The following is a 16909-nucleotide window of genomic DNA, read 5'->3' as shown; positions in this document are numbered from 1 at the left end:
CAGATTATCCACAGTTCCAGGAGTGCACTGATGTGGTGGTGTCTGAGGTCCAGTACTTAGACCCAGTGGCGCCTTTGAAGTGGGGGAGACTTCAAAAGACATGTTGGTGAAGTGCACAGAGTTCCTCCCTTCCTGCACTGCCTCCAAACTCACTAACAGGGGATATGCAGCCCTTTGTGTGTGGACAGGACACAGCCTATTCAGGTGTGTGTGAGGCTGTGCCCTGCTCCTCCCTCCCATCGTGCCAGGGTGGCCTATCAAGTCACACCTAATGTCCGATTGTGTGTGGCTGACTAGAAGGAATACACAACCCCCAAATGCCAGCTTACCCAATCATGTGATCGGAGACAGGCTACAGGCACCAAATGGCTAAAGCAAGAAGATGCCAACTCCGCCCCCTGGAGTTGGCCAATAAATTAGCGGCTCCTATGGTTAACATTTGCAGGCCCCTGTTGGATTTCAAAATTCAGAACTAGGGCATTGATTGGTACATGTTCTTATTAATGTTAGTTGTGTTGTTTTATGTAACAATTAATTGTGGTGATAATGTGATGCTGTTTAAGTGGCGTGGGTTACACGAAAAATGTGAATTGATATAATTCATAATGACTTTGTGACAGGTTCATGATGAATTTATTTTTAAAAAGTATGTTATAAATAATGTTGTAAATAAAATATAATCACAGCAATTCAGTTGTGTGATCACAAATACAAATCATTGTTTTATTAAAGGACAGTCAGTATTGGCATTTTTATGTTCATAAACTTTGTACAAGAGGCATTTTCAGAATTGTAATTTAAAATCCAACTTCACCATAAGTCAGGATTTTAAATTAAGATTCCAGAGACACCAAACATGGGGGAGTTCATCTCTTCCCGTTTGGAAATTACACTTATAAAATGTTATAAGGTAATCCAAATGCCATCCTTTGGGAGAGAGATGCCTTGCAGTAGTGAAAAACGAATTTGGGAGCTTTTCACCACCAGCACATAAAAAACTAGATGTCCTACTTTTTAAATACAGTACACTTTGCCCTCTGTCCAGAGCCTACCTTAGGGGCAACATATATGTATAAAAAGGAAAGGATTTGGCCTGGCAAAGGATTTATTTTGCCAAGTCGTCATGGCAGTGTAACCTATACACACAGACTCTGCAAAAGCAGACCTCCGGCATGGTTAAAGGGCTACCTAAGGGGGTGGCACAATCGGTGCTGCAGACCCACCAGTAGCTTTTCACAGGCACTAGATACAGGTAGTACCACTTTACTGGGGACATATAAGTAAATAAAATATGCCAATTGGGGATGAACCGAAATTACCATGTTTAGGGGAGAAAGGACAAACACTTTAGCACTGGTTAGGAGTGGCAAAGTGTGCATAGTCCTAACAGCAGCAAAAACAAGGTCAGCAAAAGAGGAGAAGGAAGGCAAACAGTTGGGGCAAGAACACCCTAAGGTCGTCAGGTCTAACACCTGCCCCTCAGCTTAAAGTGGAGAGAGATACATAAGCTCTTGGGCTATCTCTTCACTAAGGTGGAAAAACATAGAGAGACCATTCAGCATTGCCGTGGTCTGACCCCGAACGGTACTCCACCATAAAGTTCATTCCAGGTAGGGAGATGGACCACCTCAACAGTTTGGGATTTTCACCCCTAATCTGCTTGAGCCATCTGAGGGGCCTTTAGTCTTTCTGAACCGGGAAGTGATTCCCAAGCAGGTATGGCCTCAACTTCAGAACACAGCAAAAGCTTCTCTTTCAATCGCATTCCACCTCTGCTCTGGTGGAAGTAACCTCCTGCTGATGAAGGCTACAGGTTGCTCCAGGCCCTCCTCATCCAACTATCCCATGCTCAGAGGTGTCTGTCTGCACTATGATTTTTTTGGAGAAGTGAGGAGCTTGAGTTAAGGTACTGTACACATGGCCTCCTCGAGTGTATCAACGCCTTTGTGACAGGCCTCTGTCCAGATCACCAATCTGGGCTGCTTCTTCAAAGTCAGTTTTGTTAAGGGGAAAATAATGCTGCCATATCCCTTAATAAACCTGTGGTAGTAACCTGTGAGGCCCAGGAAGGCTCTCACCTCATTCTGAGTTTTAGGCAGTTGTCAGATCATGATAGTCTCAGTCTTGACCTGGAGGAGCTACACCTTGCCCCCACTCAAGGAGCCCAGATATACCACAGAACCTGGCCCTGTCTGGAACTTACAGGCCTTGATAGCCAGGCCTGCCTGCTTCTGGGCCTGATGCACCTCCTGGAGGTGGTAAAGGTGTTCCTCCCTTCTGCAGCACAAGAGAGCGATGTCATCCATGTAGGCGGCACAGAATGCTGCCTTTCAAACGTGAACCCTGTTGACCAACCTCTGAAAAGTGGCAGGGGCATTCTTTAAGGTAAAGGGCATCACTATAAATTGGGAGTGGCCTTCTGGGGTCAAGAATGCAGACCTCTTTTCCACCCCAGTCACAGCAATCTGCTAGTACCCTGTTGTAAGATAAACTTGGCATCGCCCTGTCTGTCAATGAGAGAATCAGCTCAGGGGATGGGGTGTGTATCAGTCTTCGTGATGGAATTGGGTCGCCTGCAGTCCACACAGAACCTAAGTTCAGGAGTGGTTCCTGGTGGGGCAGCCTTGGGCTGGACCAGGGACTGGGGCTGGTCTGTTGGAGTGCTCAATCACCCCTAACACCAGCATTCTGGAGTCCTTCTCCTTTATACTGGCCCTCACTTTGTCTGACAGGCTGTAAAAAAAATTTAACAGTGAGACGGTTTCCAGTGTCAATGTCATGGACGAAAAGGTGTGAGAATCCAGAGGTGAGGGGGATCAGAGAAGGTAATTTCCAGTAGCTGGTAACAGTCACTCTGCTGCTCTGGGATCAGAGTAGGGGAGAGGTTAACATCCTCTATTGACCCATCATGCTCTACGAAAGGCAGGAGGTCAAGGAGATGCTCATTCTTCTCTTCCACCCCCTCACCTGTCACAAGGAGCATGCTGACTTCGGACATTTCAAAGTGTGGTCTTTGGAGCCACCAGGTAGGCAGGCTTCCGCTTCTGCTCCTTCACATCGTATGGGCTTGTGTAGCGATCCTGGATAGGTCTGGTATCCACAGGCTCCATAACCCACACTTTCTGGCCTGGTTGAAACTCTACCAGAATGGCCTTCTGATCAAACTAGAGTTTCATAACTTCTGGACTGGCATCAAGATTATTTTTTGCCTTCTACCGGAAGTGATGCAACTGATTGTAGAGTGCCAGCATGTAGCTGACCACATCCTGGGAGGGGGGGGAGGGGAGGGGGTTTCCAGGGATCCTGCTCCCACTCTTCTCTGAAAAGGCTAAGGGGTCCCCTAACAGGGTGGCATAGAGGAGTTCAAAAAGGCTAAACCCAAACCCCTTAAGTCGCACCTTCCAGTAGGCAAAGAGAAGGCATGGACGAAGAATATTCCACTTATGCCTCATGCGCTCAGGTAGGCCTGTTATAATGCCTTTGAGAGTCTTGTTGAATCTCTCCACAAGACAATTTGGGGGTGATAGTGTGTGGAGAACGTACTCAGCACTCACATGGACTTCATGTACACTGACATGAATTTAGCGCTTCTGTCAGACACTACCCCTTTGAGGAACACCACATGGGTAAAAATCCCCGACAGGGCCCTGGCCACTGCAGGTGCAGTCACCAACCTCAGAGGGATGGCCTCTGGGTAGTGAGTGGCATGGTCCACCAAGACCAGGATGAACTTCCGCTAAATTGTCGTGGGGCCCAAGGGACCAACAATGTTGATGCCCACCACTCAAAGGGAGTGCCAAGAACAGGTAATGGGGTCAAGGGAGCCTTCAGCCTTTTCCCTGACTTCCAACTGACCTGGTAGGTGGGACAGGACCTACAGAGTGCACCTGAGGTTGTCTTTATGCTGGACTAATAGAAGTAGGCAACAAGCTTGGCGAAGGTCTTGTCTTGCCCCAGATGTCCTGCCAGGGGATATCATGAACCAACCCAAGTAGGAAGACACTGTAACACTGAGAGATCACCAGCACATGTGCTGCCCCAGGTCTAGGGACCTTAGGCTCCCTGCATAGTAGGCCATTCTCCTAATAGCTAAGGTGATCTCCAGAGGTATTACCAGCTGTCTGGGTCTCTGCTTGCTTCCTCAAGCTCTCTAGAGTGGGGAACGTTCCCCACTTTGCAGTATTGCTCCCTGGTGGGTTTACTCTCAACTTGCCATCTAGTAAGCTTAGGCCAGTCACCCTGGATGGCAATGCCTCCCTAGTTAGTTTGGGAGCATCCTCCTCATGTGCCCCATCAACCCGGATAACGGGTAATTCATGGGCTGGTTTCCCACTCCCCTTGCACTTAATATTCATGGCAGCTGCTAAGCCGTTGGTCCAGGTTTCAGGTGCCCATGACTCCTTTCCTGGGCAGCCATGGACCTTCTGGTCACACAGACCCATTCAGTCAATTCCAACATCTCCAAGATTGACCTGAACTCAACCTCCTTCCAGATAGTGTGTTCCAGGTCATTGCTTAATAGACAATCTGCAGTTATGGCAGGGCTCACAACAACTTTTAGAGACCCTGAGGATCCACTCACTCCGAGGGAACCAGAGCCACCAGCAGATGACTCTCACAGTTCTCTGCGACTATGACTTGGTGGAATGTGTTAGAGAGGACCTTCTCTAAGGACACCAGCTGATACCTTAGAGTAGTCACACTAGCTCATGTGTCCCTCAGAGCCTCCACCCATTGCCCATTGATGGCGACCCACTGCTTGTACTTAGAAATGTTGGCAGGAATACGGGTTTTTGGCACCATCTCCTTATTACCAAGGGACACTAGGGCTGCCTCTATCTGCTCCCCACAGTCAACTGGGACCTCCTCATCCCCAAGAGCTACACTTGCCAACCCAGATGTCTGCCCAACGGTGGGGGGCAGTGCCCTCTTGGGATATTTGGGAGCCTATTTATGAGCTGGGGGCCTATTTACATGCTGGCAAATTACTGCATTGCCTTGCTCTGCCCTAGGAAGGCCTTCCATGGGTGTTGCATGGGTGTTCCCATGCAACTCCTAGGGTTTTTTGACAATTCCCAGATTTACCAGAATGGGTTAACCTGGGAATAGGCTAAAAATATACACCTTTCCAGGAGAGAAGTAAGAAGGAGAAATGTTTATTTCTCCTAGGCACTTCCTTTTTCTATGTGTGCTGCATTTTACAACAAACATAGAAAGAGGAAAATGCCTCTAAGGATTGTTTTTGTGCAGGAAGGTGACCCTTCCTGCATAAAAACAACCCAGCATGCAAAGCAGGCACCCTTAGACCATTGTCCAAGGGTGCCTGAATTCGGTGCTCGGCTGCCAAAAGGGCACCATGCAGAGTAAAAGGCAGGAATGTGCTGTATTGCCTTAAATATGCTAGATTCCTGCCCTTTTCCTGTTACGCAGTGCAGCACAGAAAAATGATTAGCTGTGCTGCACTACATGACTTTTTCATAAATAGCCCCCTTGGTGTATCCTTTGGAGGGCCCAGACTTGTAACACTCTGTGCACCAAGGGCCAAACCTCCCTGTCTGTTTATCAAAGATCAATCAATACAGATTCGGTCGGACATGCCACACGCGCGCATCATCCTACATAATACGCGGAACACGCGACACGCAAAGACATTCAACCCTCTCAGAACCTTAGCAGTGTAGATGACTTCTATCGGGTAATCACCCTTTGAGTTACTGTGGCCACAGGAACAAATTTAAGAAAAAAAGGAAATTCCCTTTTGTTTTTAGGCCATTATGTGGAGTACATTCATTACTACCCCATAAGTGACTCGAAACGAAGTTGACTTCCATTGCAAGACACCTGCACTCTATACATTAGATCCGGCTGGACCTATTGCATTTTAGATAATACTTGAGGTGGCTTGTCCTGAAGAAGGCCGTTCGGTAGGCCGAAACGCGCGTAGAAACCACCTGGAACTTGCATTTCACTTCAAGACACAGATACACGTTATACATCAAAAGCCTATTAACAAGGCCCAAATTTGGGGAAAAAAATGTCTAAAACAAATGAATGTTTTCAAGTAACCAAATGTATAGGACTATGTACATGAGAGTTTAACTAATAAGGTCTCATATATCAAAGAAGCCTGTACATGTGGATACTTATGAATGATGTGGATGTATGAATAGATGAATGTGGTGTGTATGAGGTTTTGTTTATGTTTTTATTGTGAAAAAACATATATATCAATAAATAATATTTCTGTATTTTTCTTATCAATTTTGTCTCTCCGTATGTTTTTTTGATGGTTTAAGATAAAATAGCATGTGAAGTTGCCCTAGGAATTCACAGTATGTTTATCAAAGAATCCCATCTTCTTGGGTTCATACTGGGACTGCGTTCCACTGTTCCCTTGTTAATTATTTTGGGGTCCTTTTGAGAACTACTTAATTTTAAGTTTTTATCCTCCCTATTTCTTCTGGTGGGACCCCTGACCACCCTTTTGAAAGTCCCCCAGGTGCCTTTTTGGACACTCTGGTGCTGACCCGGATAGCCGCCTCCTCAGCAAGCTTCGTGCTGTCAGTCAGTCATTTTGCTATACACTAGGTGCTGGCACAGCTCTGTAAAGCAGGTATTGAGCGTGTGCTCTCTGAGAATCAAGTGGTACAATCCACTGTAATCATTGACTTTGCTGGTCCTCTCCTAGCCATTTAGTGCCTTATTAGAATAGTCCAGGGAATCCTTCCAAAACTGATTGGGGAGTTTGTGGCGTCCCTGAACCTCCGGCAATACTTTTTAAGAGTCGTCTCACATTTGTCTACAAGAAAAGCTTTCATGAGGTGCAAGGGTACCTGGTTTGGTCAACTACTTCCAGGGTCAGAAGAGTGTCCCTCCCTACTGGAGACATATGTTTCCACAGACCTCTCCCTCCATGCTCCTCAGGGATGTTGTGTACTCTCAGGGTTACCTCATAAGCTGAAAACCATTTATCCATGTCATTTCTCAGCACAAAACTGGGTGCCAGGTTGTTGTGTCCTAATAATTATTCCAAGGGCCACACTTACCACTGGCCCGCAATATTGAGTAAAAATAAGGAGCAGTTGGCAACGTGGAAGGTTCAGACGTTTATTAGCCACCACAGAACTCTATATAGAGGAGCCTCGTCGATCCTCACCCATCAGGTGCGCCGAGGAAGACTGCTGGCTCCTTGACAGTAACACACTTTTATACATTATCAGTACAGCATACAAAACCTTATATGTGGAAAAGTACCAGATAGTCCTGGCGCTCCTAATGAGCTCATGCCTATTTCTAGTTTCGGTTACACATACAAAGGGTTACTATCTTTACAGAGAAGGTCGAAAGGGTGACTCCCTTCTCGTCCCAGGTCTAGAGGAATTTGCTTGATACTCCCTTTTAGCAGATGTGACCTTGCTTCTCAGCAACTCAGCCTGTCTCCTAATAAATGCATGAAAAGGGGGGAGCAGAGGGTGTGTGGAAGAGACCATGTGATTACCAAGCGAAAGAGCCGCAATCCAAGATGGAGGCGGTTCGGTTCTCGGCCCTTTTTGTCGTGCTAAACATAATGGGGATTTCGAACCTTTGAATACACCATAACTAATCATACTATCATTAGATATACTGCGCTAATCATACCATAGTGACTTGAATACCTCAGAACGGCCCTTTTAGCGCAGCATAGCTAATAACGGGGTCAGTCTTCAAAAATACCCTCATCGATCTACATTAAGTCATGCATCTCCTTCTGAGCCCGCTGGGTATCTATTCTGGTTTGGATGGGCTTGGGCCTAGGGATGGATCGGCGAACCTGAGTAGCGCAATATGCACAACAAGCAGGCCCGCTGACTGAGGATGTCGGGCTGCGTGAAACTTCTGCTGGATGGACAGACCCTTGCATACATACTTAACTAAGTTAGCATTAAAATGTGTCCCGTTGTCACTCCAAATCACCCGTGGCAACCCATATTGAGGAAAAAACTCTTTTACCAGAGCTTTCGCAGTTGCCAGGGCAGTATTTTCCTTTGTGGGATACGCCTCCACCCATTTACTAAAAGTACAAATCACCACTAGCACGTATTTCAGATTGTTAACTCGCTCTAGCTGTATATAATCCATTTGGAGTACTTCAAAAGGCAGAGTGGGTGGCGCAAAATTACCCGCCAGGACGGGAATACTAACCCCAGGATTATGCTGGAGACAAATCATGCAGTGCTGGACCAAGTTCCTAGCCGTCTTATGGATATTAACATTATACCAGACAGGATCCAATGTTGCACAGATGCCCTGAACTCCCACATGCGAAGGTCCGTGTGCCATGGTTACTACCGCATTTACAAATGCGTTTGGCAGTAACCATCGACATCTCTCTGACAAGTCAGTCCAACATCCATTCTCATCAAGCCTCCCCACCTGTTCTCGCCAGTATGTCAATTCTTCCGGGGTCACTTCCTTTTGTAGCTCTTTCACACTATCTATGGTGCTGTTAAAAACCCCTGCTTCTATCATTCTTGTTACTACAAACATGGAAGTGGTGTCAGACTGGGCTGTTTCCTTGGCGATTCTATCCGCAAAGAAATTTCCCCTCCCCACATCATCAACTATAACCTTGTGTGCACTGCATTTGACTATGGCCAAGGTCTTAGGCAATGTTAATACGGCTAGTAATCGTTCAACTAATGGTCCATTCTTTATTTTCTCGCCATGAGATGTCAAGAATCCTCTTTCCGCCCATAACCTCCCGAAGCTATGTGCTACACCGAACGCGTACTGGCTATCGGTGTAGACATTTAGCCTTAAGCCTTTCCCCAACTCGCAGGCCCTGAATAATGCAACCAATTTGGCTGCCTGGGCCGACCGGTATGGTATCTTTGCTGCCTCGACTACCGTTTGCAGGGTAGTGATCGCATAAGCCGCAGCTGTCGTACCATCCGGTAATCTAAAACAGGACCCATCAACGTACAATTCTCCTTGGGCATCAGATAGTGGGGTGTCAGTTAGATCTATCCGGCCCTTGGTTTCTTCTTCAGTTCGAAAGATACAATCATGTATGTCTTGTCCACCGTCTCCCGAAGGGAGGGGTAACAACGTGGCAGGGTTCAAATTAACACATCTTTTGATCGTTATATGAGGTGCAAACAGGGTCAATTCGTACCCTGTAAGACGCGCACTGGTTAAGTGCTGCGTCTGTGTCCTGTTTAATAATACGTCCACAGCATGAGGCACCATCACTGTCAGATCCGTATTCAGGACTAGCCCTTCCGATTGTCTGATTGCTATAGCCACTGCCGCTGCAGCCCTCAGACAACTGGGAAGTGCTCTGGCGACATTGTCCAAAACCGCCGAGAAATATGCACAAGGCCTTTGCTTACCACCAAAGTCTTGTGTCAACACTGAAAGAGAACAACCGTCCACCTCATGCACGTAGAGCACAAAAGGTTTCCGGTAGTCAGGGGTGCCAAGCACAGGAGCAGAGCAAAGAGCAGTTTTCAGAGCGGAAAAGGCAGTCTGGCATTCATCAGTCCAAGGTAAAGGTTCATGCACATCCTTTGTAGTTAGATACAGGAAAGGTTTAGTCAAGAGAGAATAGTTAGCAATCCATTGGCGACAGTAGGAGGTTATACCAAGCAAAGCGCGGACATCACGTTGCGTGCGAGGAACAGGCATGTTAGTTATGGTTGCGATGCGCTCAGAAGTCAACCGTCTTCCCTCCTTCGACAGGAGATGACCGAGATAGGTCACCTCCGGTCGACAATATTGAAATTTAGAGAGCGACACCTTGTTACCATGCGTAGCCAAATGCTGTAGCAGGGTAACCGTGGCATCGCGGCAACCATGGTCTGTATCAGAGGCCACAAGGAGGTCGTCGACATACTGCAATAGGACATTACCTGGCGGCAATTGTAAAGAATCCAATACTCTCTTTAGGGCTTGGCTGTAGATACTAGGACTTTCGGTATACCCCTGGGGGGCGCGACAGAATCTAAAGCTGCGGCCCCCCAATGAGAAACCAAACAAATGTCTACTATCCGGATGTATGGGAATACTAAAGAAAGCATTCTTCAAATCAACCACCGAGAAAAATGTTGCAGTGGGAGGAATCATGGTCAAAATGGAATTAATGTCTGGTACCACAGGATATTGGGGTACCACAATCTTATTAATCTCTCGCAGGTCAATCACAAATCGATAGGTATCAGCATAATCAGGGGACTGGGGTACAGGGGCTCGTTTAAGAATCAGAAGAATAGGGCTGTTGCAGATGTTGGAAGTCGTTTCCTCCACCACCCCTGTTTTAATCAGATCAGAAATAATGGCCAGTAAAGCGCGTTCTCCCTCGGGGGCTATTTTGTACTGTGGGATCCTCGGCAATTTGGCATTCTGTTTCAAAGTGATGGACACCGGGGGGATTTGTAGGAACCCTACGTCAGTGGCCCCCAGGGCCCAAAGATCCCTCGGGAGTTTTGCAAGCTCAGGGGGTAAGGAGTCCGTTTTAGAAAAACATTGAATGGAGGGGATAGAGGTATTCCTAATGGTCAGGTAAACTCCATCGGGGGAGCAAAAGATGCGGGCATGCAGTCTTTTTAATATATCCATACCCAGGAGATTTTCCCCACACTGGGAGGTGAGGAGGAAAGGCGATTCTATCGTTACCGGCCCCAGAGTAAGGGAAAGTGGCTTAGAAATGGGGCTCACCACCGGAGTTCCAGAGAACCCCACGGACACATTAGTCTGGCCAGACAGAGCGGCCCCCGGGACCAGGGCACGTGAAACAGAACTGTTCATAGTCCCTGTGTCAATCAAAAACTTACCTGATGCATCCAGTAGTTGTGCATGGACATAAGGTCCAGCTTGATCTATCGGGATTGACACATGCCCCTTACTCTGCCCTTGGCTGTCCTATGCTTCAGTATATCCGGAGCCTTCGTCCGTCACACGTCCGTCATGGTAGTACTGCTTACCTTGGCTTTGGTCAAAATAATTCTGACTATTCTCACCTCGGGCTGCCTGTTTTTGTCTCGTGTATCCACCTCGGTGCCCACTCATTCTTCCACGTCCACGACCTCGTGAAGCAGTATTCTGCTCATACAACAACGGGCACTGTGCTCTCCAATGCCCCTCCTCTTTACAGAAAGCACATTGATTTATGCCTAGATCCGTTCGCCCAGCCGTTTGCGTCGGTCCCGCCCCTCTGGGAACGAAATTCTGCAACCCTCGTCCTCTTCCTCTACCCCTCTCCACTTGCTGCAGTAACACTCGAGTTTTTAAATCTTTCGACTTTCTTTCTGTCTTATCCTTGTTCTCATTTTCCCGATGCTCATAATACTGAGCCATGCTTAGTATTGTGGAAGGCGTGGTATTCGTCCAGGTACTCTCAGCTGCCTGCAACCGGGCCTATACCTCAGGTAGCAGATTGGTTACGAATCTATTGACAAATAAGCGCACACCCCCCTCCGTGGCCAGATCCTGTCCGCTGAAATCAATGAATACTCCCTCAAACCTCGTGAAAAAATCGGATACACTCTCATCCTTCTTTTGCTTACAAGCCGTCAGTTTATCCCAATCTACTTTCCTGGGTGGGATCAAGGAATGCATATAGGTTATTATTTTTTCAGGCAAGGTCAGTATCTCAGGTCGGGGCTTGTTCCCCGGTTTACGATCTCTATCCCAGTTTCTCAGTTGGTCCCATGTCCCACCAAATTCCGTAACATGGTCCTGATCATGTACCTGGCGCCAAATGTCCACCGGTACTAATAAGGCAAAGAATAATTCAATATCCGCCAGCGTCATTACTGCTGATGAGGCGGCCTCGGTCAGTTTCTTGTAATATGCAGTGGGGTTTTTTCTAGGATCTGGCAACTGGCTTTTTAGGGATAATACCTCACTCCGCTTCCAGGGGGTATAGACCCATTGTTCCTGGAACCGGGCGTCTATTCCCGGGCGGGTAACGACACCGTGGGCATCCACCACCTCAGCAACTTCCGGATGGAAGATAGGGTGCACTTCTCGCATAGGGAACTGGGAGAATCCGGTGGGAATGGCAGACTGCAAACGAGTTCTATAAGAAACCAAAGTCTGCACCTTCCCATACACCTCTTCCGGCGTCAACTGAGATTTGTGAACCTGATCAAGAATATCATATAATATAGCCGGAGCTCTCCCTCCCTGGTGTACCTGTTCCCATACAGAAATAAGACGGTTGGCCATATGCTCCAGGGCATGCTGTTGCATCACCGGTTCGTAGTTTTTCATGGTACTCCAAATATCAGAAAGAGTATAAATAGGATGCCGCATCCACTGGGACGCTTGTGTGGCAATAGTTTCCCTTTCTTCCGTCCCCAAGGCAGAACGAGTGAACAACCTCCTACCCTCCGTTAGACTGGCCGGATGTATCGGAGTAGTTACAGCTGTTACCGGCGTTGTACTGGCGGAGGAGGAGGGCAGAACAGAAGGGGAAGACATTGACCCCGGCAACAGCTGAGGGGTCCCGGCTGCAGCTGCCGTCAATAAATTAGGCAGCATGGCCATAACTTCAGACACAGATGTCGGCAACCGGGAGAGGTTCGGCAGGGAGGGAGGGGTGGAAGTGGCCGGGGGAGCCGAAGCCCCCAGAGACACATTGGGGGCCGGGGCCGAGGCCCCTGACACCTCCGGATCTATCCTCTGCGGTACATAAGGGGGCGGTGGCCTGGTGTCCAATAAATCCTCTATTTCATCTTCCGCATTCGGACGGGTCACATAGCTCTTATTAACCTTTAATCTAAATTTGCGATTCATGCAATCCAATCCCTTTTCTACTCTGTCTCGGTCATAGGCCATAGCTATCTGAGTAACATTCTGTCCTGCCTTGGCTCTAGCTACTTTCTCTTCCCTTATTCGCCGTTGTTTGGCCTCCTTCTGCCATGCAATTAGAGCATCGAACATAGCCTGCCTACTTCGCCTGGAAAACAGTTGTTCCTGTAGGAACGCAGTTTTCTTCTCATCAAACGAACCCGTCTTGGGCCATCGTAACTCCTCATTTCCCTTAGTATACTTATGCCACAGAGTGCAGAACAATAAGGGAGAGATCCCATGTTTGACATACATAAAATGGCTAGGACTGCCCTCCGGCGGGGCGGGTTGGCTCTCAGCTAATCTGGAGTCACTTGTTCGGCAGCAGCAGCCAAAACAATTCAGTTTGCTAAAACAGGACATTTTGGTTAGTTTTTAGACATGTACACACAAAACAACGATCAACACGAATCATACATAATATACAATCGGTATCAGAGAACCAAGCCCGTCGACTCTGGTTCACAGTTCAGACACCAAACTGCACACGGGATTCCGGCCACCCTTCCGGCTCACCACTAAGACCAGCTCCCAACGAGGACTTGCCCCGTCAGGAGTATGCCTTGTGGCTACCCAGTCTAGGTCGCAGGTCCTTCCACGTGCAATCCGTCTATATTCCTCCGGCGCGCTGTTTTAATCAAATCAATACGATCTGTACGTACTTCGAGTCAAACCACTGTAACGCTAACCCAACCAAGCAAGGCACCACCCTCCGGTGCGCGCCTTCAAATCAATGTACAGCTGTCCAGCGCGAGCTTCAAACAAATGCAGCCAGTGTTCAAATAAAAAAATGCATCGTTCTCAACGAATGCTCTTAAATCAATCAAATAGCACACCGTCCTCAACGCGTGCTTCAACAAAAATAATGCACCCTTTACAACGCGTGCGTCAAATCAAATCAATCTATACTCACCGGGTGCACCCAGATACGAATGTTCATTCTCCGCTGCCAACTTCTCCCGACCAAATCAGTCCATTTTCTGGGTTAAGCCCGTAGGACGCCGGTGAAGGGTGACTAGCAGCAGGGGACGTACCGAAAAGTCGCGCAGGGTGGGAGAAATCCTCAGGCTCCTCTCCCACCAACCGGTCAGGACGCCCCCAATCCCACCACCCGAGTACGGGGGGGGGAAGACCCTTTCACGGGGTCCCTTCGTGGTCGCCAACTGTTGTGTCCTAATAATTATTCCAAGGGCCACACTTACCACTGGCCCGCAATATTGAGTAAAAATAAGGAGCAGTTGGCAATGTGGAAGGTTCAAACGTTTATTAGCCACCACATAACTCTATATAGAGGAGCCTCGTCGATCCTCACCCATCAGGTGCGCCGAGGAAGACTGCTGGCTCCTTGACAGTAACACACTTTTATACATTATCAGTACAGCATACAAAACCTTATATGTGGAAAAGTACCAGTTAGTCCTGGCGCTCCTAATGAGCTCATGCCTATTTCTAGTTTCGGTTACACATACAAAGGGTTACTATCTTTACAGAGAAGGTCGAAAGGGTGACTCCCTTCTCGTGCCAGGTCTAGAGGAATTTGCTTGATACTCCCTTTTAGCAGATGTGACCTTGCTTCTCAGCAACTCAGCCTGTCTCCTAATAAATGCATGAAAAGGGGGGAGCAGAGGAAGTGCGGAAGAGACCATGTGATTCCCAAGCGAAAGAGCCGCAATCCAAGATGGAGGCGGTTCGGTTCTCGGCCCTTTTTGTCGTGCTAAACATAATGGGGATTTCGAACCTTTGAATACACCATAACTAATCATACTATCATTAGATATACTGCGCTAATCATACCATAGTGACTTGAATACCTCAAGGTCTTTGGCGATACGGACCTTCTTGTCTCCTTCAGACACTGAGGTTATGCTGCTACCAATGCTGCTGGAATCTCTCTGCTCTGCTTTCAGTTCCAGCTCCTTTAGGCTCCTTTCATGAGCCAAATGCAAGTTTCTTCTCCATCCTTAGTTTGGCCATCTGCAGCTAAAACTCTTTGCCCTCATGTCCGCCAGCTCATCTGGGGACTGGCCATTTGAGGATGCACTGATTCCTGCTCTTGCAGGGAGCTCCAATTCAGGAGAGGGGTCACCCTTCTCCACTGAAGGCTGCATTTTCAGGGCTGATGTCCAGGTTATGACCTGGCTCATCCAGATCATACCCATCATCCTGCTCCTCTGTGGCTGTAAGTGACTGGTGAATCTCCCACCAGGCCCTAAGAGCTTTCTGTAGATCCACATATGTGTTATTCCTTCTTGGTGGGGAGACCCATCTCCTTGCAGAATTGCTTAATCTCAGCCTCAGTGTAATTTTTACATGTTGGCAAACTCGAAATCCATCGCTGCAGGTGTGGTCACAGACAGGCAGGTAGCAGAGAGTGTAGTTTTGGAAAAACAAAAGTATCAAATAAAAAAGAATTTTAAAAACTCAAATTGGTCCTAATTTATTTGTGGGGTGGTATTGTAGCACAGAATTACTGCATGGCCTAATCTCACTAATGTGTGTAGGAAATTGGGTTACTGGGTGAGGGTGGTGAATTAGACTAATGAGCAGTGACTCTGTCATTGCTCCACAGTTTTGTGTGCCGAGTTGCCCCTTCAGCTGCAGTACAGAAGCCAAGTGAGACATCCTGGGGCTGCACCCTAGGCTGCACTAGGCAGTGGGGCAAGAAAAAGTGGCAAAAAACTGACGGCAGGTGGCAGGCGAAAGGGGCTAGCTCAGCCCACCAAGTGCTAATCACTGGCAGAATGCCCTCCTACAATCAGAAGCAGTCAGCAGTAGGTCGAGGTAGATTGCTGGCATGGAGAGTGTTTGCCTCCAAAGTGTTTGCCTTCAAAGTAGCTTGACTCTCTCCCCCCTGCAATAGAAAAAGGGAGCCAATTGGAGCCAATATGCAAAGGAGATAAGGAGAAAAGGAGCTGACAGGAGTTGAGATAAATATGGCAATTCTAAGGAACTACGCAATCTACAAATAGCAAGTTGTTGCACCCAGTTTCATCAAATTCCCCTGATAACATTTGGTAAAGCCAAGCACAGAAACAACAATAATTCAATCAAATCTATTATCGACCCAGTCTTTATACAAAGCTTTATTCAGATTCATGATGTCTTACCATGGAGAAAATAAAAAGATAGCTTGATTGCATTAGGAACCCAACTACAGCCAAAGAGTTATGAGAAGTAATTATCGCTCCGATTACTATAGAGGAAGTTAAGCAGGCAATCAAATCTTTTCCAGACGCTAAAGCCTGTGGTACAGATGGGATACTTGCAGATGTTTATACATTTTTTTCACAACAATTAAGCTGTTCAATTAAATCCTTTCAGGTTGAGAAATACCTACCACTTTTACGGACCCTGTGGTAGTTAGCTTTCTGAAGAAGAATAAACCTGAGAATGATGTGAACTCTTATCGCCCAATTAGCTTGTTAAATAGTGACTAAAATTTGGGCAACTAGACAAGCTCCTATAGCCAAAACAATAATCTACAACATTCAAAAGGGTTTTCTACCAGGCAGAAATATGGCTATCAGAACTAATTACTTAATTCAGACAATTGTTTATTACTCAATACAAAACGTGAAAGCGGCTGGCATTCATCTGGATGCAGAGAGAGGTTTTGAGAAGTTTTATTTGCAATTCTTGTTAAATTAGCTTTCCAATTTAGTTTCGTTCAGCTACTTAGGAATCTATACATGAATGCAGCAGCACATATATTTGTTAATGCACAATCAGCTGATCAGAATATGATCAATAAGGGAACTCGGCAAAGATGCCCTATATCTCCTATCTTATGATCTTCTTTAGTTTGCGCAATACAGCAAGATCACAATATCATCCCCCCCCGGTTTTCGGAGCAGCAAAACTGAAATGAATTGCTGTCGACATGGTATTATAAATAGCATCAGAGGAGGCTATTGTATCACATGATTTTGATAGGATTAAATCATTTACAGATGTAGGGGTCCCCGAGAATAATCATTCTAAATCAGAAACTGACGCGAGAGCAAGGCAGCCATCTTGCAGGAACTCTGGTCGGCGCTCTAGGCTTTCTGGGCTACACCTACTTAAACCGATGCCAGCG

The sequence above is a fragment of the Triturus cristatus genome, chromosome 3_1 (genome assembly GCF_964204655.1).
Source record: "Triturus cristatus chromosome 3_1, aTriCri1.1, whole genome shotgun sequence".
NCBI lineage: Eukaryota > Metazoa > Chordata > Amphibia > Caudata > Salamandridae > Triturus > Triturus cristatus.
Note: the sequence above shows the minus strand (reverse complement) of the source record.